Genomic DNA, 24,607 nt, shown 5'->3' with positions numbered 1-24,607 from the left:
GTGTCCAACGTGTCAACCATCACACCACTGATGAAAAACACAATTCCAATAATCTATTAACCATTTCAAGCGTACAATCTCATATCCGAGATTAGATCATTTTGAAAACAGAACATTTTAATGATCATTTCACAATGGCTACTGGAGTGGCCACTAAAGGCTATATATAGCCTGGTAGAATTCTGGGGGGGGAGGGGGGGGGGGGTCCAAAAAAAAAGTTCCACAATGCAATAAATGGCCAGAACAGAAAACGAACAGAAATTATAATGCAACATACGTCCCTGCGTCATACTGCGTACAAGAACGGTCATATCTGAAACCTTCAGCGACATACAAAATTAAATACCAGGCCCACACACAGCCTCTTCGTGTGATGTCTTCACGTAGACACGCTGTACGCAGTGTAGTCTTCAAAAGACCTGAGACGCTAATCCCTACACTTCATGAACTAATGGCTAGGACTCGGGTTAGAGCCTATTCATTAAGGTCCACTGACTCTATACTTCATGAACTACTGGTTAGGACTCGGGTTAGAGCATATTCATTAAAGGAACATGCTAACTTTTTGGTAAATTAGCTTATTTGCCATCTACCCTGGAGTTAGACAAGCAGATACATACCTTTTTCTTCTCTGTGCATGCATTAGGCTTAGTGAACAGCCGCACTGTTAGCCTAGCTTAGCGTCATTCACTGGAAGTAGGTGTCCCAGTGTAGCCTAGTCACTGAGTCCAAATACACTCCAAATACAACTCCAAAACGTTCCTGTAAACATGTTGTGACCTGTGTATTTACCACGTGGAGAAATAAATAAAAAAATGCGTATTAGTCATTTTAGTTTTCTAAGCAGATATATACTCGGATTTTTTTTTGCCGAACCACTGCTGCCTGGGTGCAGTGATTGCATCACCTCAAAGGCCCTGTTGTTTTTTGAAAAACAACACCAAACGGCAAAAAAGGTTGTAACATTTTGGCAATTTTCTATACGTTGTAGTATCTTAAGAGTTTCCGGGTACCTTGCACTTCCAAGTCTGTTAGCTCTTCTTTATCTAAGTGTGCAAGCCTTGAATGTGGGTCATGCATTAACCGCACGAGCGGCGCATGACGTGTGATTAAGTGCCGATACACTGGGTTGAAAAACAGAAATACAAATATACATCCAGAATTCTTTTTAATAATGGTACCAATTTCCATCGACAATTACTTCTCATTAAAAAACAAACGAGCACGCCGCCGCGTGTCACTCGGAGAGCCGACAAAAAGAGGAGATGATGATAATAATAGGTGAGAATAGTCTACATGTCTACCTAAGGTCGCCTGTGCAAACTGCACCGTTGATATCAGTCTTTAAGCATTGGAGAGAACAGGTGCGTGGCTACGTGGCGTAGTGGGCAAGGCGCTCGCCACGAATGACGGAGACGCTGGGCTTGCCTGTTCGAGCCCAGCGCTCCACATTGCTTTCAGTTTAGCTGGTCGTTCGTACTAATACACATTGGCCGTATTAGGGGGTGGGAAACTGATGGGTGGGGATCGGGCGTTGTGGACAGCGACTCCTACAGGTCGGTTGGTGCGCCTGCGCAGTAGAATCAGGAAGTGTCGGGGGCAGCGTGAGCCTCCCACGCGTTACTCCTCGCCACTGAGAGATCGAGCTGCGCAGGTGAAAAGATGCGACTGCTGTTACCTCAAGTACCGGAGGGGACTTGTGCTATGTATGACTTAGTCCACATTGCAGCCGGCTTGTGGGAGGCAAGAAACAGCGTTCGTGACAGGGGAGGGTTGAATTGGATGATACGAAATTGGGATGGGAGAAAAATATAGAAAATGGGAGAAAAAGTGGATAAAAAAAAAAAGCATTGGAGAGAACAGGAGGAGGTTCACAACACACAGTCGACAGACCGAGTCGCGACAGACCGAGTCGACACAGACCGAGTCGACACAGACAAGTCACCTGAAATGCACTTTTACTCCATGTAACGGAGGTACCGCATGTCTATCCACAGTCATGAGGGACTTGTACAGTGAAGTCACTGTGGACGTTAAGCGGTACTGCAAGTAAACTCACTCCCCAGAGGCATCCAGACCCAGTACTTAGAAGTGAATTCACCTCTTGGTATAGTGGTCTGTGATGCCGCCCGCGGCGCGGGAGACCGGGGTTCAACTCCCACTCAGGGCGATCCCTTAACAGGGGTCGAATCGAAAACACAATGCAGAGCGAGATCACACCGGCTACACTGCCATCTCAGAGAAAGAGAGAGCGCGTGGTAGAAAAGTAACGTGCAATACTACGGACGCCTACATGAACAGCACTTAAGAACTAAGTATTGGATTAGATTAGATTCAAATATATTGTCATTATACGGCACAAGTACAGTACAACTAAAAAAAGTGGCATCCAACCAGAGTGCAAATGTATAGCAGTAAAGTGCAACAGCAATCAGGGGAGGAAATTAGGCCACTTTACTGGCCAAATGCTAGTATTTTTTACGTTTGGCTGGTAAAAAAAATCAGATACCCGCCAGTTGGCTGGTAAGCCAAAAAGTTAGTTTCCTCCCCTGCTGGCGAGTATACAAAAAAATAAAACATTCTGCAATCACTGCACTGGCAAACGGTGCGCGTCTTCTGAGTGTTCGCTTTAGTTGACAGTGCCACGAGAGCACTGCACAAGACCACCCGCGGACATATAATGTTTAATAAACGTTTGCGCAGTACTGGCCAACCCGCGGACATATAATAATAAAAGTCCCGCGGTACTAGGCTAGCCATCAGGAGCACTCGCAAACAGATAACGTTAAACACAGCAGAAGATGGAAAACAGACAGACTGACCAACGGGGAACTGCATCCAACCCTAGTACAACCCTCGAGTATAAGTTACTAAGGACACTAATGTTAGTCTACTGGAACTGTATACAGTGCAGGGTTTCCGTTAGAATTTTTTTTTGCAGGTCTGAGTGTCCGGTAGATTTCAATCTACCGGACAAATGGGATAAATTCCGGTCAGAGTTTATTGAGCTTAAAAACAATTGATAGACCTATATAAAGAATGACATCATCAAGGCATTTATAATATTTTAACTTAAAACTAGGCTACTTTTGCGTATCAGTCATTAATATATTCCAAATAAAATAAGTCCCTCGAGACTTCGTGCTGCTGCTGCCGACTTGAGGTGTCGGTGGGCAGTCTGCCCGACCTTAATAAACAGCAGTCTGTTATAATCACATTTTTATGAGCTAACTAATTCCGTTATATTGGACATTTGTATTAATTATATCAAGCGAAGAACTGAGAAATTTGGCACCGCTGTGTCAGCGCGAGCTGGCTGCTGATATATTTACGTGAAGCATGGAGCACTTGGAGCAGGCAGAGCAGAGCAGTGGTGTCAGCAGCGCCCCCACCCAACAGCTGAATTGCCAATGGCTGAATTGGAGTACTGCACCCTGCCAAGCCATGCTTCACGTAAATATATCAGCAGCCAGCTCGCGCTGACAGCAGGATGTCATTATTAGACCGGCTGCTTGGTGAGATTGTTTCGTTCATCGCATAGGCTATATAATTTTAGCCTATTTTAATACAATTCAAATAATCTAATTGTGTTTAGAGGGAATTATTTTCACCGGACATTATGACCGGAGAGATTAAATATGTCGGACTTCAACAGATTTTGCCAGTCAAATACCGGTAATTACCGGCTAACGGAAACGCTGATACAGTGGTTAGCTTCTAGTTAGCGTTTTAGCTATAGCTGCTTGCTAGCTAACGTTAGCCCCGTGTGCTCAAAGCAGCCAGCTAGGTGTATCTGTTATGACTATAATGTTTCCAAAAAAGCACCGGACTACGACGTAAGGTTAGACATTTTATTTCATGCTCAAAAGCCCCTGGCTTGCACATCGCAGTCACGAAAGGGGCTAGCTCAACCAGTGCACTGTGCACAACAGCACACCAACCCAACTGACGTTACCACAACACTTGACGGTACTTCACAGCACTGTCGTAAGACCACCGTGCTGTCTTAAAGGCACAGTGTGCCTACCCAGATGCATACACAACATTGACGCGGCTTGACATACAAAGAAGTAATTATCACAATTAGCGATTTTTTTTGTCTGGTAAAAAATCTGTTTGGCTGGTAAAAAATCAGATACTCGCCAGTTGGCTGGTAAGCCAAAAAGTTAGTTTCCTCCCCTGACAGCAATATACAATATACAGGTGATTAAATTGGGTACAAAATATAATAATTAGTACTACTGAGTAATAGTGCTAATTAGATGTATGTACAGTGATACAGGTATTAAGACAGTATGGTAGTAGTCATACTGGTCAGCAGTGTAACTAGTAAGAGTAGGATATGTACAGATATAGATTTATAATATAGATTTATTTTTAAATGTGTATCGTGGATGCAAACACCATTTAATTCTCAAAGACACTATCAGTGTAGTAGTGACCAAGACAATCCCCCAACCAGCAGCACGGAACATTAGCAACGCGTTTCTTTTCTTCTTCTTTTTAACCACCATTCAGCACTGAGATACGGACTGCAAACGCTCCACATTAGTGTAACCTTGATTAACTTTGAGTGTCCTTAGCAAATGAGGCAAACTTGAGTTTCGTCACTCTCTGGGTATAATGTTAATGACATGCTTTAAACTCATATTACCAATTTCTGCTCTCATATCAATATTTCTTTTTTTATGCACCGACTTTAATCTTTAATGAGTTGTTAGAGCTCTTTAATTAACAGTGAGCCACACTAATAATAGCCAATGCTCTGTGAACAAAGATTTATTCCATCCTAGGACAATTTTAACATCTTTGTATCATCATCATCATCATCATCATCACAAAGATTCTGTGATTGAGAACAGTTTAATTATACACTCCTCCTTTGCCCTTCATTAGCCTGTGAAACTGTGTTTTGCACTTCTCATTACTAACTCAAAACCTAAATATCTTATTCATAAACAGAAACAGTTACCTCATCATAGGTTGTATTAAACCAGATGTGGTCTCTATCTTATAATGGCCTGTGTGAGCCAGCGGCCCGTGTGGACCCTGCAGTGTTTTATAAGAAATGAATGCGTCAAGCAATCTTTGCATTTAATCAAATTTCCAACGTAACAAATATGCTCATGGAAAATGCCCCGGTTCCCAGCCTAGAGAGAGGGAAGAAGTTTTAATTGAGACAGAGACATTTCTGTTCTGTGTACTGTATACGTTTAGCGTAAACCATTAAATTCTTCCTAATAGGCTCCAGAAGGGGGTACAAAGGGGAAACAATAGCGTTCTGGCGTATACTGTGTGTATACTGTGTGTGTATACTGTGTGTATATACTGTGTGTATACTGTGTGTATACTGTGTGTATATACTGTGTGTATACTGTGTGTATACTGTGTGTATATACTGTGTGTATATACTGTGTGTATATACTGTGTGTATACTGTGTATATACTGTGTGTATACTGTGTGTATACTGTGTGTATACTGTGTGTATATACTGTGTGTATACTGTGTGTATATACTGTGTGTATACTGTGTGTATACTGTGTGTATACTGTGTGTATATACTGTGTGTATATACTGTGTGTATATACTGTGTGTATACTGTGTATATACTGTGTGTATATACTGTGTGTATACTGTGTGTATACTGTGTGTATACTGTGTGTATACTGTGTGTATACTGTGTGTATATACTGTGTGTATACTGTGTATATACTGTGTGTATACTGTGTGTATACTGTGTGTATATACTGTGTGTATACTGTGTGTATACTGTGTGTATATACTGTGTGTATATACTGTGTGTATATACTGTGTGTATATACTGTGTGTATATACTGTGTGTATACTGTGTGTATATACTGTGTGTATACTGTGTATATACTGTGTGTATACTGTGTGTATACTGTGTGTATACTGTGTGTATATACTGTGTGTATACTGTGTGTATACTGTGTGTATACTGTGTGTATACTGTGTGTATACTGTGTGTATATACTGTGTGTATACTGTGTGTATACTGTGTGTATATACTGTGTGTATATACTGTGTGTATATACTGTGTGTATACTGTGTATATACTGTGTGTATACTGTGTGTATACTGTGTGTATATACTGTGTGTATACTGTGTGTATACTGTGTGTATACTGTGTGTATACTGTGTGTATACTGTGTGTATATACTGTGTGTATACTGTGTGTATACTGTGTGTATACTGTGTGTATACTGTGTGTATATACTGTGTGTATACTGTGTGTATACTGTGTGTATATACTGTGTGTATACTGTGTGTATACTGTGTGTATATACTGTGTGTATATACTGTGTGTATATACTGTGTGTATACTGTGTATATACTGTGTGTATACTGTGTGTATACTGTGTGTATACTGTGTGTATATACTGTGTGTATACTGTGTGTATACTGTGTGTATACTGTGTGTATACTGTGTGTATATACTGTGTGTATACTGTGTGTATACTGTGTGTATATACTGTGTGTATACTGTGTGTATACTGTGTGTATATACTGTGTGTATATACTGTGTGTATATACTGTGTGTATACTGTGTATATACTGTGTGTATACTGTGTGTATACTGTGTGTATACTGTGTGTATACTGTGTGTATACTGTGTGTATACTGTGTGTATATACTGTGTGTATATACTGTGTGTATACTGTGTGTATACTGTGTGTATATACTGTGTGTATACTGTGTGTATACTGTGTGTATACTGTGTGTATACTGTGTGTATACTGTGTGTATATACTGTGTGTATATACTGTGTGTATACTGTGTGTATATACTGTGTGTATACTGTGTATATACTGTGTGTATACTGTGTGTATACTGTGTGTATACTGTGTGTATACTGTGTGTGTATACTGTGTGTATACTGTGTGTATACTGTGTGTATACTGTGTATATATATACTGTGTGTATATACTGTGTGTATACTGTGTGTATACTGTGTGTATACTGTGTGTGTATACTGTGTGTATACTGTGTGTATACTGTGTATATATACTGTGTGTATACTGTGTGTATACTGTGTGTATACTGTGTATATATATACTGTGTGTATACTGTGTGTATACTGTGTGTATAATACTGTGTGTATACTATGTGTGTATACTGTGTGTATACTGTGTGTGTATACTGTGTGTATATACTGTGTGTATACTGTGTGTATACTGTGTGTATACTGTGTGTATACTGTGTGTATATACTGTGTGTATACTGTGTGTATACTGTGTGTATACTGTGTGTATACTGTGTGTATATATACTGTGTGTATACTGTGTGTATACTGTGTGTATACTGTGTGTATATATACTGTGTGTATACTGTGTGTATACTGTGTGTATATATACTGTGTGTATACTGTGTGTATACTGTGTGTATACTGTGTGTATATATACTGTGTGTATACTGTGTGTATACTGTGTGTGTACTGTGTGTATATATACTGTGTGTATACTGTGTGTATACTGTGTGTATACTGTGTGTATATATACTGTGTGTATACTGTGTGTATACTGTGTGTATACTGTGTGTATATATACTGTGTGTATACTGTGTGTATATATACTGTGTGTATACTGTGTGTATACTGTGTGTATACTGTGTGTATACTGTGTGTATATATACTGTGTGTATACTGTGTGTATACTGTGTGTATACTGTGTGTATATATACTGTGTGTATACTGTGTGTATACTGTGTGTATACTGTGTGTGTATACTGTGTGTATACTGTGTGTATACTGTGTGTATACTGTGTGTATACTGTGTGTATACTGTGTGTATACTGTGTGTATATATACTGTGTGTATACTGTGTGTATACTGTGTGTATATATACTGTGTGTATACTGTGTGTATACTGTGTGTATACTGTGTGTATATATACTGTGTGTATACTGTGTGTATACTGTGTGTATACTGTGTGTATACTGTGTGTGTATACTGTGTGTATACTGTGTGTATACTGTGTGTGTATACTGTGCAGCACATTCACATTATGGGAAAGGACACACCGTCAGCTATGGACAAACAGACAAAAACTCCTCAACCGTGTGCGATGTGTCTCTCCGCGTCCTCTCTCGTAGGAATGCATTTAATAAAATGGATTCTGTCTGTGACCTTCTGGAAGCTGATATCCTTTTAAAGACTGGCTATCGCAACAGGGCTGTATTTAAAGCGCCGTGTTATCCAGAAGAAGGAGAAGAAGAAGAAAAGAAAAAAAAGGGTAGATCTCTATCGCGGCAGCGGCGGAATAGAGTGGCTCTCCGGAACGATCCGTAGAAAGACACCTCAAATTAATTTCAAGTAGACAAACAGGAGACCCAGTGAGCCCTGAAGTACCGGCCGCTGGACAGAGAGGGTTAACTTAATGCGGTGGTCCTCAATGACAAACCTGAACAGATGTTAGGAAGGGTGGTGGTGGTTGTTGTTGTTGTTGTTGTTGTTGTTGTTGTTGTTGTTGTGTGGGTGACAGGGGCAGGCCAGTTTGAACACAAGAGTGATACAGTATAGTCCACTCCTTTACAATATGACCCAAAATAAAAAGTGGTTATTTCGGCTGCAATCATGTAGGAGAACCTTTTATAGTGGCTGTATAAAATGTACTATTTAGAGTTACGGAGAACCGTTTTAAAAAGGGTTCCGTTAGAAATACAAAAGTAATAAAGTAAAAAAAAAAAAAAAAAGTAAAAAAAAATTCTAAACAAAAACAAGATTTTCCAGTTATTCTTTGTGTCGCTTTGTTAATAAACGGTCGGCACATTAAAGCACATTTGGGATCGCTGGGGTTCCGTTAGATGCGCCGGGGCGAATCCTTTGGAGAGAGACCTCTCGTGAGCAAAGAATATAAACAAGTAATCGCATTTGCTGTAAAAGTGTTGTGAAAGAAAACACACACACACAGTAAAAGACTAAACACACCACCGACCGATTTATTAACCAATCGGTGGGTGCTTTGTTCCAATCCCTCGCACATGATTTGGAAGATTTGAGGTATGACGGGTGATGAGGTCGGATCATCGTCCATCTCATGCCAGTGTTGTGGGTTGGCACTGTGTAGCCAAAGTGAAGGTCTCCCTCCAATGAATGAGAAAATGGCGGACCGCGCTGTTCACCAAAGCGAAAACGATTCAATCCCACCCGCGTCTCTACTTTTCGTAGCTCCATTTCTGCAGACCCCTCTCTGATTGGTTGAGCTCCATTTCTGCAGACCCCTCTCTGATTGGTTGAGCGAAGCCCCTCTCTGATTGGTTTAGCTCGTCACGCGGTAAAAGGCGGAGGTAATGTTATCATTATCAAGAAGATAAAAAGAAATGTACTACCAGATTCGCGTGTAACGTTATTTCGCGTGACTTCGCGGTTTATTCATAGCGTTATGCACATTTCACAACACAGCCAGCTGTCAGAAACTGTACATTGTAACGTTATATAATAACGTTATGTTATTTCGCGGTTTATTCACATAACGTTATTTCACGTGACAAGTTCAACACAGCCCAGCTGTCAGAAACTGTACATTGAGGGGGGTTGAATCACTGTTTAGTGTTTACACTTCCCACTTACTGTAACTGTACCATGACGCACTCCCCACTTACTGTAACTGTACCATGTTCTACATATAACCTCATCTCATGCACCTTGTTGTGTATCCTGTTTCTTTTTCCTCATTATTATATTCAGAGTTAATTATATTGTTTACACTGTCTTTCTTCTATTATAACCCTGCCCATTTGATGTTCCTAAATCATATTCAGAAAGTATCACAGAGACTTCTATTGACCAAGGAATTAGTTATTATTAGTAAGACACAACATTTCCGTAGCAATCCGACATTGACCACCAGACTCTTTCTCTTAAGGCATTAACTGGGTTAATTAATATAAATGTTATATTGTAACTGTCTAGTTACACATTGGTTCCGAAACATGTATGTTCCAGGCTGCAATTAAAACTTTGAATCTGAGAGAGCTCTGGTCAGCGAAGCCGGCGATGCGAGCGATTATTATTGGTTTTTAATGACAAACCAATTACATAATCCAACATATGTGTAAAGGCACACACAACATATTCCAGTTAACGGTATATTTTTTTTAATGATTCGTTATGGCGTAATCAATGCATATAAATTGCGTTCGCGACCTCCATGTTTTGGGGTATTCATCAGAAAACTCGGATCCGGGATTCGGCTCCCATCCGTCGGGCAAGAACTGTGGGTTTTCAGCCTCTCTCTCTGGAGCTTAACGGAGTTTCGATTCCTGGCTAGAGGCGCTTGTCGCGGCTCATGCGCATGCGCGCGCTCGGCCAATCAGAGAGGGGTCTGCAGAAATGGGCTCAACCAATCAGAGAGGGGTCTGCAGAAATGGAGCTACGAAAAGTAGAGACGCATCCCACCTAGGGCAACCCAGAGCTACAGCAGCAGCCATTTTGTGGCAAAGGCTCCAAGGTCACAGCCCTTCCAGCCCCGTTTTCCTCCGTCTAAAATGATAGTTCCCTCAGTCAGCCACACCAAAGCTTCAGCTCCCGAAGTGCAATAATTAAAAACAATAAAGATATTATGTTGTATAAATCCGGGCCGCCCTTCCTGACCACCACCTATTCCTAAGCCAAGCGAGGTTAGCAGGTTGTGGTTGTTGCGAAACACACATCATAGAATAGTGGTGCAGCTATATAGGAAAGGCCCACCAAAATAACCTCATGACATGCAATCATAACATGTCTGGTCAGCTGAAAACACGGGTTGATAAAAACATGAATGGGGAAAGGAAACGGAACTCAGTAAAGCAGAGCTTGTTTTGATTGATTTCGTCAGTCATTTTCTAATCGTTTCGGTTTTGCAACCAAAGCCGTATACACACACGTAAGAAAGTGGGGTTTAGACGAGACGATTTGTTGGTTACTAATAATGACACAGAGAACAGTGTTTCACAATTTGGTAATTAGACAAAAGGATAAATTAATCTAAAAAGCGCAGATTCATTTTGAGAAGAAGAAGAAAGAACTGGAAGGGAATGACACCCATCTTCCACGACGTTCGCCCTTCGATCACCGCTGTGTAAACTGCGACTTGTACAAGTTCACTGTTGTCCGACTGAAATCTCAGTTAGAAGGTTTGCAGACGTAATGGGATCAAACGCTGAGATGAACAACTGAACCAAAGTCAAAGTAAACACCGTGCTGGAAAAGAGGAGCGCTTTCTACTAAAGTTGTGATGGAGCGAGAACGATGCCGTTCTATTTTTCTCGTTCTCTTTCTGACGACTCACAGACGATCAGCCTGTGACATAAATAGAAAGAGCGAACACAGAAATCATTGTTCACTCGGGTACCGTAGGGGTCAGGCCTTGGTCCCCCCGCTCCCTGACTTTGGCAAGATTTATGGGGAAAGGTTGCCAATTCGGTCCATTCAGTATATCATACTGTACGTCCACCGCTTACTTGTACCTTCAGGTCCCTGACTGTTTTATATAATAATCAAACATTCAGTCAACAGGTCCGAGTGAGTGGATCGATTCCTTGATTTTCCGATACCTGTGGCTCTGAGCCTTGAGGAGACGGTTATAGGGTTTCTCTGCTGTCCTCTCTGAGCCCTCGCTAGAAACGATCCTGTGCCTTACATTCTCAAGCCAAACTCTCACCAGCCTCACTTTTTTGGCAAATACACAATCTGTGATGAGAAGGAAAAGGTTTGCTATGTTTTTTTTTTTTTTTTTTTTTTTTAACTGATGGAGGAAACAGCTGTGTTTTAAGCTGCTGAAACCAACTTTCCCCGCGTTGCCTCTCTGTTTGCTTAGCAGCCCTGTCTGCACTATGGTCCCATTAAGCAGGTATAATTCATAAAACTGGACAGGTTTACACGCCAGGCACAATCCTATGCTATACCACTGTATATACATATTATGCATAATTGTGCATTTATTCTTAAATATGACTTGCACTTGCGTCATATTTAAACTTGCAATTGCCTCATCATCGTTTGAGCCGGAATATAGTAAGTTGTATAATCATGTACATTTCTCGGTGACAGACTAAATGAAGATGATGGAAATTACATAATTAGTCTTCATATTTTTTTTTTTTACGCATTTGAAATCAGTGTTACCAATGTAATTTAAATGCAGAATGGCACAATAGCAGAGTGGCCCCTCTCGCTCTCTCTCTCTCTCTCTCTCTCTCTCTCTCTCTCTCTCTCTCTCTCTCTCTCTCTCTCTCTCTCTCTCTCTCTCTCTCTCTCAAAATGTATTATTTATCTATAGCTTTCAAAACAAACCTGCCACTCAGTCAACTCTTTGTGTTCAAAGCTACGACAGTGGAGGCATGACGAGTGAACTAAGCAACAACTTGGTGGTGGTTCTCAACCTTAGGGCCAAAACTGGCCTCCATGAATAGTCTGTTTTCTTTCAGTTTTTTTTTTTTTTTTTTTTTTATATATATAAAAGTCCCAAACTTTTATAAGAAAAGTGCACGCCAGAACAGGGGGAGAGCTCATTCCTAAACACTAAAGAGGTATGTTGTGTATTTTTTTTATTTTTATTTTTTTTTTAATAAGAAGAAGAAAGAAAGAAAATAAGAAAACATAGTATAGAATTTGCTTGTTTGACTAAGCGTCCAAATGGAGTGACAGCATTACCGAGTTGACCGCCGTACAGACACTTAAACTGTAGTTTAAAATGTGTGTAATTACTCATAATTCCACTGTATTTTGAAGCACACAGAGTTCGGTATGGTAGCCTCTGCTTATACCCTCAGTCGTCCCTAGAATGAGAGCTCTGCGGTTTATGGACCCGAACACCCACTGTTTACCCACTAATCGTCGCTCAGATCTATTCGCAGTAATAAAAGTGTACTTATCATCTGCAAATGACTCCACGCGATGTCAAACGTTAGCCCACAATAAACACATCTGCGATAATTCAAGCGCTAACTATCCAAAGTCAAAACAAGTGTGGAGATCTTAATGGTCATATATCATATTCTCATTCTAGTTGGATCTGTTCTTGGCCTGTAGATATTATAGAGACTATAGGCGAAACTTGCTTTACACTGAGAGCAACTTCCATAATACTCATTCATGATGACTGGGGCGGTAACAGAGGTGGCGGCGCACCAGACAAATTATGCTTTTTAATCAAACCAATTGTGACTATTATGTTAAGCGCAGATGTGTATAACAGATGGAATTAATTCAATGGATATATTTTGCCATAAGTGGCCCTACATGTAATCCCATAGTTGCGCTGTATACCTCATTTTGCCTTATTGCATGTTGTACCTCATTTTGCCTTATTGCACGTTGTACCTCATTTTGCCTTATTGCATGTTGTACCTCATTTTGCATTATTGCATGTACTTTAGCTTGTATATTGCATATGTTGTAGTGTTTGGTCTTTATATTCTTTTAACTTTGTAGTTTACTGTATGAAGCACAAGCTCGTATAGAACCAAGCATGTCACTGTATGTACCTTATTATGTGACAAATAAAACCAAACTTGAAACATGAAACCTTTTTCTCAAGAAATGATTAGAGTTGGTATACATGAACTTTCTCATATGTAGATTTTTTTTTTTACTATTGCATTGGCTGTGCCTATAATTATGTGCTATATGGAAGTCCACATGGTCAGAGAGGTAGAGTGTATAGTCTCTACAGTCTATTCAATAATGGATCATGTAAGAGCTGAATTTCTCGAGAGCTTGTGTAGCCATGAATTGTGTGTGTGTGTGTGTGTGTGTGTGTGTGTGTGTGTGTGTGTGTGTGTGTGTGTGTGTGTGTGTGTGTGTGTGTGTGTGTGTGTGTGTATGTGTGTGTGTGTGTGTGTGTGTGTGTGCTTGCGTGCACAAGTTGGGGGACCGTGCAATAGTAGTCAGTCGTATATCCTTTATTGTTATCCAACAGGTCCTTACCTTGGGTTGGTGCTGTTCCAGTACACTGCATATCGATCCGAGATCAGCTTGCTGTCGTCCGCCAATACCGCGACCCAAGATAAGAGCGCAAAGACCACCAGCGTCAACTCCATCTGATAAACTAAATAGTTCTTGTCCATTCTTCGCAACAACGGCAGCAGTGCGCCTGTATGTGAGAGTCGACGCTACATACACAGACAGAGTAGCCTCCTGCTTGTCTCACTGCTGCTGATCGGGACACAACTGTCCAAAGGGGACAAATAATAAAATACAGTACACATTCAAAAACGTGATGCTCTCTGGATGTGTGGTTTGATCTTCTCCAATTGACAAGTGGCCTACATTCCCATCCGTGAGATCATCATTGGAATGAAGTCCAGGTCGTATAGTAGTAGTAGTACCGACAAAGTTGGATTAAATAATTAGGTTATTAATTATATGATCCAAGGATGGTCATCGATCGTTGCCAATTCGACTTTTATTCATGCCCGTAATTCGGCGCTCCTGCTTTCACGACACGGTAAACTTTTCCAGTAACTATTAAAATCCATTGTCTTCACTTGCTTTGTTGGACAACTGCGTTCTTCAAACGCACGGGGGGGGGACATTTGTGGGTCAATAAATCATCATCACAGTGGTGCCATCGGTCCGGTTTCCCTTTAAATCCATTCCTCTCCTCTCCAGCCTGCTGACATACTTTCAAAAACTTTCATTCTGCACGAATCGAGTGTATAATAGCATCCATGAGCGCCCTTTATTAAAACTTATACGGGCTTGTTTTGCGACTCATTATTCCAAACCTGTGCGGCGCGCAATTGTCCATTTGACGCGAAACGTGTCCAAAAAATCCGCGCGTCTGTAATCGATCCGAGCGCCTACTTGTTTGAGCGGCGCGTCTCGACCCTGAACTCAAAATAGCATCGCATTCAAATCCATAAGAAGAAGAACCGCTGGAAAGCGAAACATGTCCTGCAGGTTTCCCTTATAATAGGGAGAAAGTTGCCCCGTTATAAAAGCCTCTTTGGTCAACGTCCTCCTTATTGCGTTTTGCTAGAGAGAGTAGCCCCGCGATTAAACCACCAATGATGCATAAATGACAACAAAAAAGGCATTTAATAATAAAGACAAAGTTGCTGGCATCCGTGCGTCGATCGCGTTGAGCTGCATGCAGGAGATGCTATTTCTCTGCATTCCTTGTTGTGTGATGATGTTAGTCTCTCTTCTTCTCCCTCACCGTGTGCAGCGCGCGGCCCAGTGGAGCTGCTGGCATCATGCGTTCCTTTCTTTCTCTTTTTTTCAGCCACGGTGCTTCTCTCTTGCGCGCCCTCTGTCTCCTTCAGAAGCAGCACATGGCTCTCTCTCTCTCTCTCTCTCTCTCTGGCTACTACCACACACACACACACACACACACACACACACACACACACACACACACACACACACACACACACACACATACACACACACACACACACACACACACACACACACACACACAGTCAGACACACACACACAGGCACAGACACACACACACACACACACACACACACACAGTCAGACACACACAGACACAGACACACACACACACACACACACACAGACACACGCACACACACACACACACACACACACAGACACACACACACACACACAGACACACACACACAGACACACACAGACACACACACACACACAGAGCAGCAGCAGCCTCTCTCTCTCTCTTCAGCGTGCACGGTTCCACACACGGGCGGGGCTGCTGGCTGGCTGGCTCCACAAGGGGGCCCCAAATAGCTTCCTGGACCAAGACCTCATCAGCAACTTATTTCCATAACAGAAAGTTTTGGTAAACGGTTTTGTGTTTGTGCGTTTGGATAGTGGCACTTGAAAGGGTGGGGGGGGGGGGGGGGATCAATGCTGGGAAATTAACGTTGGTCGTCGCCCCTTCATTTAGCTAAACAATCAATAAATACAGACACTCACTTTAAACACACAACTCACTGCAGCACCCACTCTCCACACTTTAGAACACCTAAACACACTTTATATTTATTGGTAAAGGATTTGCACTACAACCCATACCTCAGTACACCTTACTGTAAATTGTACCTAAATTGTACCTCATCCCACTTCTGCTTTGCACTGTATAGTATATTGTATATTAGTAAGTATATTGTATGGTAACTCGGTTACTTCTACTCTGCATTGAACATTGTACATATGTACATACTGAACACTTGTGTCCACGTACGTGACTTCTATTTTATACTTGCTATACTTATTTTATTTTATACTTATCTATTTTTGTCTAGCACAGTCTCTGGAGCGTAACAGAAAGAAGCATTTTGTATAATAGTATTCTGTACTTCTGTATGACAAACTAATAAAGAAACTTGAACTTGAACTTGAACTTGTTTGACTCAATTCACTGAGGTTTTTGTATTATTGGAAATTAAGGTCAAGAGACCATGAGGCTGCACTGGATGTTTGCTCTCGTTGCACTTTTCACATTTCCTCCGGCGTTCCCGGGTCCCCCGCGTGCCACGTGTGTCCTACAGGCTTTAAGTGCATCCAGTTGAATGTCTGTCTACGTTTCAAGGACCACCTCCATTCAGCCTCCACTTGCAAAAAAAAAGAAGCCGGGACTTGACCTTGAAGGAAGGCTTTGTCGAGCTACTGTAACTGTACTCTCTTGAGGCCGGGCAACGGTCAACGTATCAGGAGAGGTCAGTCCTCGTTTTGTATTATTATTATTATTATTATTATTATTATTATTATTATTATTATTATTATTATTATTATTATTATATATTATTATTATTATTATTATTATTATTATTATTATTATTATTATTATTATTATTATTATTATATTTATTATTATTATTATTATTATTATTATTATTATTATTATTATTATTATTATTATTATTATTATTATTATTATTATTATTATTATTATTATTATTATTATTATTATATTTATTATTGTTATTTATTGTTATTTATTATTATTTATTATTATTATTATTATTATTATTATTATTATTATTATTATTATTATTATTATTATTATTATTATTATTATTATTATTATTATTATTATTATTATTATTATTATTATTATTATTATTATTATTATTATTATTATTATTATTATTATTATTATTATTATTATTATTATTATTATTATTATTATTATTATTATTATTATTATTATTATTATTATTATTATTATTATTATTATTATTATTATTATTATTATTATTATTATTATTATTATTATTATTATTATTATTATTATTTATTATTTTATTATTATTGTTATTGTTATTATTATTATTATTATTATTATTATTATTATTATTATTATTATTATTATTATTATTATTATTATTATTATTATTATTATTATTATTATTATTATTACTATTACTACTACTACTACTATAACCTCCCCTTCTGTCTGGTGGCCCTGGGGTCCTGTTCTCCTGCAGTGTGGCTAAATATTTCACCGTCCCGGGGTGGGCGGCTGCATGACGGGCGAACAGGAGGGTGGCGCGAGCTCCGGAGGACAAGACACGGGGAGGGAGGGAGGGAAGAAGAATACAGATGAAACTTTAATCCAGCTGCTTTTAAAATTGGCACATACGGATTAATGGTGCGGCGTTATTAAACTTTCAGAGGTTCCCATGCATAAATGTATAGGCCGTTGCTGTTGGGCCGCTATCTGCAACTCGACGAGCCCCGCGGTACCTACACACCCTCAAGACCCCTACGCTCTGCATCTTCTGGCCGCCTCAGACCTACTCCTATCCAAGCTCCGGGAGGGTCATCAAAGAGAAGCCGCCTATTCTCAGCCCTTGCCCCACAATGGTGGAATGAACTACCCATCCCAGTTAGGACAGCCGAATCCCGTCCAATCTTTCGCCGTCGAATAAAGACTCACTTCTTCAACCATTATCTGAAATGATTAGAAAAAAAATAAAAAAATCTAACCCTAACTAACCGTACTGTCATGCACTTGTCCTAATAAACTAACCTACACTGTAGCACTCAACACTTTGATGAACATTGTTACTCAGCTGATAGAGTTGTGCTCTTCCTGATGACCTGTCGTACAGAACTTGTAAGTCGCTTTGGATAAAAGCGTCAGCTAAATGACTAAATGTAAATGTAAATGTAAATGTGGCGAGGTGACTCCGGCTCGAGCGCGTCGTCGCGTTGCCACCGAGAGAGAGAGAGAGAGGGAGAGGAGGGAGAGGAGGAGCAGGGGCGGACCTAGCACATTTGGCGCCCTAGGCGAGATTCACCACTGCGCCCCCCCCCCCCCCCCCCATTTTCCTTTTTTTCTGTAATTTCCTTTTTTTTGTAATTTTTTTTTTTTTTTTTTTTTATGGCTTTTGCCTCTTCATAGTTCTCTAACGTTAGTCTTTCTTTCCTCCCATGCTCAATTCTATAAACACTTGACCGATACCCATCAATGCACAGCGCTCTAGCATGTTCTGACTGTGAACACCTAAAGCTGAGGCTCAGACCGACCGACCGTTTTAGATTTTTGGCTCATTTTCCCTTATGTTAGAATTTTTTTTATGTAAAAATAATGGTTGCCGATATAGAGGGGGGCGCCAAAACTGCACAAAAAAAAATAAAAATAAAATAAAAAATAAAAAATAAAAATAATTAAAATAATTTTTTTTTCTTTTTTTTTTTTGGGCGCCCCCCTCTGGGTGGCGCTCTAGGCGACCGCCTATATCGCCTGTAGGAAGGTCCGCCCCTGAGGAGGAGGGCCGGCAGGCGACGTGGGACGCAACACAACAGTGTCTCCCAAAGTCATGGCTCTGTTGTGTTTCAGTCTGACCCCCCGGGTCGGAGGGTTGTAAATCACGTGTGACCTCCAGGGTCGTCGGGGGGGTTCCTTCCAGGAGCGTCCCCAGCCACCAGGGAGCAGCTTGTTTTCATTTTAGTTTCATCCTTTTAGACGTTATAGCAGCATCTTGGTATGTTCATACTGTCACCTCTACAGTATAGTGAACGTTATGGGACTCTGTACTGAATCATACAGTATCTAACAACAAAAGGCTTCTCTGCGACACAGCTATGGTAAATTGTAGGGGTGGGAATCGCCAGAGATCTCGCGATACGATACTATCGCGATACTTGAGCCGCGCTACGATACTATCGCGATACTCGATATATCGCGAATATTGCAATATTTTTTTTATATTTTATATTATATTTTTATTTTTTAACTGCAAAGTAAAACTGTCAACATGTTTTATCTAATAAAATAAAGTTCAGTCTGTTCATCTCACTTCAATCATTTTTATTGCAGAACGTGGTGTTTTCTCAAGCAGACGGATGTAAACACTGTAATCTGTGTTGCATGTACCTGACAAACTGAACTGTTTGTATTACAGTCATATTCCAACTTAACTGAATGCACACATGTGTGTGTGTGTGTGTGTGGACCACTGTACTATTACAGGTATTGAAATGAACAATGCAACTTCCTTATACAAAAAAAAGATTAAAATTTTTTATTTTTTATGAATAATTAAATATCGATACTTCGCGTCCCTGTATCGATACAGTATCGCCACGCAAAATATCGCGATACTACTACGTATCGATTCCCCCCCCCCCACCCCTAGTAAACGGTGCTTTTATATAACAGCGTTTATCCAAAGCGCTTTACAATTGTGTTCCTCACATTCACCCGTTCACTCACACATTCACACCGACGAGCCGACCATACAGAGCGCCAACCTGAACCATGCTCATCGGGGGGGGGGGGGGGGCAGTTAGGGCTTAAAGCCCAACCTCTAGGTTAAACCCTACTGATCAATTATGGGTAGTTTACATCATTGGTATATAATTTCATTATTTATTTTTTTCCATTTGACACCGGAAATGCCACTCTGAAAGAGTTAAAAAGGTCCACGCACGAATAACATGCACGCGCGAATCAAAAAAGCTTATCAAACGCCGACGTCACAACAGGTGTGGCTTGCATATTAATGAGCCGAATCTAATGTTGCTTTTCCACTAAAATAAAGTACTCAGTTTGTCTCCGTGTGGGGAGGCAGGGCTGCTGATGATCAGCATGAGAGCTCCAGAAATGACACGTGAAAAACTGCAGACCACTGATTGGTCAGAAGAGAGACGCGTGACGTCACTGTTTGGGGAGTCTGAACGAAAACAGAACGCCGCCATCTTTAATGTCTCGCGTAGGATGTCTTTTGTATGTTTGCAGCAAGAAACAAGTGCAATAAAAAAGGATACAGTCACTGTGTATTCTGCCTCATTTATTGATGAAACAAAACCGACATCAACACAATTTGCCACCGAGCGGAGAGTTTAGTCTGACAAAAAGATAGCTGATTAGTTACGCTTGTTGTTGGGGGTTAGGGACGTAACGTTAGTTAGCCTAATGCTAACGTTAGCAGATAGACACGAGAGGCTATCTGTGTAGAATAGACACAATGAGGTAACGTTAGCGTTAGCATAATAGACACAACGAGAGTCTGGTTAATGTTGTTATTAATTGATTGAATGAAAACTGTGTTTTACTCTGGCTTGCCAAGCTCATCATAGCCCCTTTCGTGACTGATGCACCGAGTGAAGCTTGTGGACTCGACAACAGCGGCGGCCGCAGGGCGCCGGAGCCCGCAGCGCTAGTTAGCTCATAGCTATCGTGTAACACTAGCCTTTGCGGGCTCGGGCGCCCTGCGGCTGCCGCCGCCGTCGCGTCCATGGGCCCCCCGGCAGGGCACCCGTGGGGACGGGTCGGGGTGTACAGAGAGGAGAGAACCATTTTGGGTCGGCCGTTCATGCCGGCCAGCGAGCCGGATGTCGGGATATGTTGTTAGCACAATAGCTACCAAGCTAAGCTATGTTATCTACTAACGTTATAAACACAATGTGTACAACGACACAATGATTTACATTATTACAAATATGGTAACGTGGTTGTGGCTTTTACAAATAGTGGTTAGCTTTAGAGATGGATGGATGGCTATAATCACGGAGCAATAGTGAGGTGAAACAGATACATTTCCATTCGGCTAGTAGTAGCAAGCATATATCTATGGTAGCAAGGCTCTCTGCCTGCCACTAGCTGAGTGACTCTCAGCGCCCCCTGGTGAGCCCCCTGGTGACCAATACCTGTTGTGACGACATTACACGTGCACGTTATAAACCATTGATTAAAATATGCAAGTGCATGTTGATTGTGTTGGGCAGACAAAATGTTTTGATAAAAACGCTAAAACTGGGTCAATTTCAATACTTTTTTTCCCAATTCTTCATGAAAGTCACTGTTGGCCTAGTCCACATTGTTTATTGAACAAAAATACAACGTGGAGGTTGCACTTTAAGTGTCTTGCTCAAGGACACTTCGACACGCAGTGCATGTTCAAGGACACAGTGCGTGGTGTTCGCTCGGTCCCGCGCCTCTCCTGGTGTCCAAGAAGCCTCTCTAGCCGTCCTGAGGAGAGAACATAAGAAACAGAAGCACTCCGCTTCTCTGGAACACCTGCGGTTTGGGCCGGAGCAGGACGCAGCGTCTGTGTACCACCGGGGTGTCGTGTGTTAAAAAGAAAGTTATGACACGATAATAACAACACATCAAAGGCACCCCTTTCATCTGTTCACATGGCCTCTGTTGGCACATCAGAGTGGACCTCTGTACGACGAGAGGGATCACCCGTCAACCGCAGCCGCTTGGTTTGAATTAACAATGGGACTGTGTCCCAGCCGGGTAAATTATGTCCATTTATGTCCAATTTATGAGGAGGGGAGTTAGGAGTGTGACAGCAGCCACGGAGGCTCTAGCCAGTGGACGATGACAGAAGGTAAGGGTGGAGGTGGAGGGCGTGGGGGGGGGGGGGGGTATGGGGGATGGAGGGGTCGGTTTGGGTCTGGTGGACCTAAGGTCATGTTTCTCCCTGCTCCCGCCCGCACCCCTGAAGGCTTTACGACACTAATTGCATTACTTCTGGGGTTACACCAGACACAAAGGCTGTGACGGCTGGGTAAATTATTATCAGAGACCCTCACCCAGGAGCTTCAGCCACAAGGGCTCCTCCGGGGGGGGGGGGGAGCTCACGGACTCAGGGACCGCAAGTGTAGCAACGGCACGGAGATGAGGTTTGCGAGGCCAACGGCGCCACCTGTGGTGGGGAGGGGCAGGTTGTAAAAAACGTTGCACATCTGAAAGAATTATACCGGTACGTAGGCCGCCCGACCACGTGACCGCCGCTGACGTCGCACCGTTACGGACGGATTCCCACGAAAACACACGGAAGAAAATTCCATTAAAAAAAAAAAAAAAGGTCAAAACAATATCTAGAAAGAATCACGGTGTCCCAGTAATCCACACACTGACCGGATGCCTCTCATGACACGCTGTGGCAAATCAGTCTGTTAGAACAATCTGTCTCCCAAAGTCATGGCTCTGTTGTGTTTCAGTCTGACCCCCCGGGTCGGAGGGTTGTAAATCACGTGTGACCTCCAGGGTCGTCGGGGGGGTTCCTTCCAGGAGCGTCCCCAGCCACCAGGGAGCAGCTTGTTTTCATTTTAGTTTCATCCTTTTAGACGTTATATAGCAGTCAGACGAGGCGACGTCATAATACGCATCTTGGTATGTTCATACTGTCACCTCTACACCTCACCTCTACTGTCGCCTGGCGGAGTTCAAATTGTAAATTGTATATTGTATAGTAGTGTACATAGGAACCTGTTTCTCAGGAACTTAGCATGTCTTTTTTTTTTATCATGCACATCTTGTGTCTTACCTATTTTCCTTTCTTTTCCTATGCCTATTTTTATTGTATTTTATCACAATCCATGCGGGCGTGACCACCCCACATTTCACTGTATGCCCTGGTATGTATGTGACAAATAAACCTCTTGATTCTTGATTCTCTACAACACAGTATAGTGACCGTTATGGGACTAGTCTGTACTGAATCATACGGTATCTAACAACAAAAGGCTTCTCTGCGACACAGCTATGGTAAACGGTGCTTTTATATAACAGCGTTTATCCAAAGTGCTTTCAAATTGTGTTCCTCACATTCACCCGTTCACTCACACATTCCCACCGACGAGGCGACCATACAAAGCGCCAACCTGAACCATGCTCATCGGGGGGGGCAGTTAGGGGTTAAGTGTCTTGCTCAAGGACACTTCGACATGCTGCCCGGGAATCGAACCGGGAATCGAACGGGGGGGGGGGGGGGGGACCTTCCGATTACCAGACGACCGCTCTATACCTCCTGAGCCACTGAGGTTGTACTGTATCACACACCATTAGAGGGAAGATCTTTGGGAACTGCTGCAAGACAGAGAGGTTTCATTGACAATAATGATACAAAAACAAATCGACTCGACACACTCACACCGCTCCTTCCTCCCATGTTACACATTCAAGCGTCCAGGCGAGATGGTTTAGGACGGGGGGTGAAACTAAAAACCTGTGAGCTTAATAGGCCACCTCCAGGTTGGAAATGCATATTGCCCTTAAGAGAGCTGTGGGGAGAACAAGAGGAAAAGGCCACATCTGTTTTCTTCTTTTCCCCCCTGAATGCAGCGCAGCACACGCCAGCAACCACAGAGTGTGTAAAACAATACTGCGGGGGGGGGGGGGGGGAGTGTGCACAGAACATACCTTTTTAATAAAGACCCAAACAGAGTCGTGGCTGCGCTGCGCAGAAGCGGCGGAGGCCGTAGACGTGGAGCACTTAGTGTTCTTTCACCCTTAAAACGCTGAGAGAGGGAACGAACGCGCGATCCCAAAGGTGGCTCTGATATTATCATCATTATGATTTTGACCTATATACTGTGTATATATCTCTAGATATTCCAAGGTGTCCAGGGATGTATTTTTTTCTTCTTCTCCTTTTTCCATAATGGTCCACAGTTTTCCTGGGAAAGACTGAGTCACGATATCATCGACGTGGCTGGTCTGTGTCACCCTGTCAGTGTGACGACGGGTCCCATGTCGCTGGTTTGGTCGGTGTCGCCTGCCCCCCCCCCCCCCGGTGCTATTCGGAGCTCGCGCTGTGTAACCAAAGTAACCGTCGGGCTTCGCTGCAGGCCATGCAGAGTGTCAGTGACAGACTATGCGTGCGTTTGAACATTCCAGCACAATGCAGGACAACCCCCCCCCCCCCCCCCCCCCCCCCTCTCTCTCTCTCCTATCGCTATGTGTTTAAGGTCACTGAGTCACTGGTGAGGGCTGTTGTAAATCTCTGGTGCATGTTGTCTCTTCCACGCCAGCGTCGCAGTGTGATTGGAGCCAGCAGCAGCAACCCGTGTGCAATCATGACCTCTTCAAAAGCCCAATCATAGCTTCTCATTTGCTTTGATCTCTGTAGCCAACTTAAAGGAGGGGGAAATATGTAAAGTAAAGAAATACATTATGTCACTGAACCCATGAAGTTGATAAATACAAGACACAGGATGCTAATAAGCAATGGCACTTGCTAGTTAGTATGGTAGTATGGTAATTAGTATGGTAGTTAGTAGTACCCTAGTATGTACTGTGGTATGTATCGCCTGTAATTGCTGGATTGGAGCTCTGGACCTTATCACACTCGCTCTGGTGACTGGGTTACACGTAAGGTTCCTAGAGTTTGCACTGAATTAGGAAACTGCTTTTCAATCGATTGACTTT

Source organism: Notolepis coatsorum (genome assembly GCF_963971535.1).
Source record: "Notolepis coatsorum genome assembly, contig: SCAFFOLD_135, whole genome shotgun sequence".
NCBI lineage: Eukaryota > Metazoa > Chordata > Actinopteri > Aulopiformes > Paralepididae > Notolepis > Notolepis coatsorum.
Note: the sequence above shows the minus strand (reverse complement) of the source record.